Genomic DNA, 2,770 nt, shown 5'->3' with positions numbered 1-2,770 from the left:
GCGAAAGTAGCCGAATTTTGGGCTAAAAAGTATCGAAAGTAGCGAAATTTTGGGCTAAAAGTAGCAAAATAGCCCAATTTTGGGCTAAAAAGTAGCGAAAGTAGCCCAATTTTGGCCAAAAAAGTAGCGAAAGTAGCTGAATTTTGGGCTAAAAAGTAGCGAAAGTAGCTAAATTTTGTGCTAAAAGTAGCGAAAGTAGCGAAATTTTGGGCTAAAAAGTAGCGAAAGTAGCCGAATTTTGGGCTAAAAAGTGGCGAAAGTAGCGAAATTTTGGGCTAAAAGTAGCCCAATTTTAGGCTACAAAGTAGCGAAAGTAGCGAAATTTTGGGCTAAAAAGTAGCGAAAGTAGCGGAATTTTGGGCTAAAAAGTAGCAAAATTTTGGGCTAAAAGTAGCGAAAGTAGCCCAATTTTGGGCTAAAAAGTAGTGAAAGTGCCCAATTTTGAGCAAAAAAGTAGCGAAAGTAGCCCAATTTTTTTGCTAAAAGTAGCGAAAGTAGCCCAAATTTGGGCTAAAAGTAGCGGAATTTTGGGCTAAAACATAGCGAAATTTTGGGCCTAAAAGTAGCGAAAGTAGCCCTATTTTGGGCTAAAAAGTAGCGAAAGTAGCCCAATTTTGGGGTAAAAAGTAGCGAAAATAGCCCAACTTTGGGCTAAAAAGTAGCGAAAGTTGCGGAATTTTGGGCTAAAAAGTAGCGAAAGTAGCGAAATTTTGCACTAAAAGTAGCGAAAGTAGCCCAATTTTGGGCTAAAAATGAGCGAAAGTAGCGAAATTTTGGGCTAAAAAGTAGCGAAAGTAGCCCAATTTTGGGCTACAAAGTAGCGAAATTTTGGGCTAAAAAGTAGCGAAAGTAGCGGAATTTTGGGCTAAAAAGTAGCATAATTTTGGGCTAAAAGTAGCGAAAGTAGCCCAATTTTGCGCTAAAAAGTAGTAAAAGTAGCCCAATTTTGGGCTAAAAAGTAGCGAAATTTTGGGCTAAAAAGTAGCTAAAGTAGCCCAATTTTGGGGCTACAAAGTAGTGAAAGTAGCCCAATTTTGGGCTACAAAGTAGTGAAAGTAGCCCAATTTTGGGCTAAAAAGTAGCGAAAGTAGCCCAATTTTGGGCTAAAAAGTAGCGAAAGTAGTGAAATTTTGGGCTAAAAAGTAGCGAAAGTAGCCGAATTTTGGGCTAAAAAGTATCGAAAGTAGCGAAATTTTGGGCTAAAAGTAGCAAAATAGCCCAATTTTGGGCTAAAAAGTAGCGAAAGTAGCCCAATTTTGGCCAAAAAAGTAGCGAAAGTAGCTGAATTTTGGGCTAAAAAGTAGCGAAAGTAGCTAAATTTTGTGCTAAAAGTAGCGAAAGTAGCCCAATTTTGGGCTAAAAATTAGCGAAAGTAGCGAAATTTTGGGCTAAAAAGTAGCGAAAGTATCCCAATTTTGGGCTACAAAGTAGCGAAATTATATATATGTATATATATATATATATATATATATATATATATATATATATATATATATATATATATATATATATATATATATATATATATATATATATAGATATATATAGCTGAAGTATTTTGACCACTCCACACACTAGAAAGTGAAGGGACGACGACGTTTCGGTCTGTCCTGGACCATTCACAAGTCGATTGTGACGATATATATGTCATATACGTACCTCTTAAATATTCAGGGACTAAATGAAATTCAATTATATTAATTTCCTTTATTGGCCATTCTACATACACTAACTTTAACAATGAAGAGTGAGGAAGGATGGTCAGACTGGCAGTTTGAGGCTATAACTGCGTAATTAACAGCAATTAAGACCATATGTATATACAGTACTTATGACACACTTCACCTAATGCTGTATCTCTGGCATTTAATGACGAAAAGAATTACAAAATATTCATCAATATGGTAATGCAATAAATTATAAAAACTTTGGCGATTTACTTTTTTCTACTGCCGTAACTACTGGTAATTGACATTGAAGAATATACATTAGCCCAGTACACTGAGGAATTACATTTTTAGTTTCTTATGTGTTAACAGTATCTTATTTCATCAAGATTTTGTATGTTTAAAAACTGTTGTTGCCATTATAAGCCCTGACCATCATACCAGTATCATGCCATGTGAAGTTTCATAAAGGAAAAAGGAAAAGTGACATTTTTATTGTAGTAAAACCTGATTTTGCACTGAAAGCAGACTTATACCCAAAACTGACAACATCCCATAGATGATGATAATACTTTATACATTAAATCACTAGGTAATAGTGACAGAATAAAATTCTCATAAAAATCATACTAGGCACCTTAACCCTAACACTGGTTAAATCAAAATAATCAGCCTATCTTATCATAGCCTTTACAAGTCTACAGACTGTGGACAGTAATTATTAACACGCTTGCAGTACAAATGTTTTCTGGGCAGTAATTGAAGACTTAACAACTCCTGACCCCTAAAAATGCAGGCTTTGTTAAACAACAATGACATGCAACCCCAAAAAAATAAAATAAAGTAAAATGAGCTAAAGTTAATGCAATTGCATCCAGCTACTGAAGCAAAAATTAAGTCTTGCTAATCAAAATCAAAATAGCAAAATCTGCCACAATTATTTTGTAAATAGTCTGGTATTTCTCAAAGTGCACATCCATTTACATGGAAAAAGGTGTACTATGACAAATCTGTAAAAAACGACAGTGGTGAGTGTACGATCAAATATGTTTAACTTTTGCCAAAATAATAAGCTAATTCTAAATATTTATATCAAACAACAT

This window comes from Procambarus clarkii, chromosome 41 (genome assembly GCF_040958095.1).
Source record: "Procambarus clarkii isolate CNS0578487 chromosome 41, FALCON_Pclarkii_2.0, whole genome shotgun sequence".
Taxonomy (NCBI): Eukaryota; Metazoa; Arthropoda; class Malacostraca; order Decapoda; family Cambaridae; genus Procambarus; species Procambarus clarkii.
The sequence above is the reverse complement of the archived record's forward strand: the minus strand, read 5'-3'. Positions refer to the sequence as shown.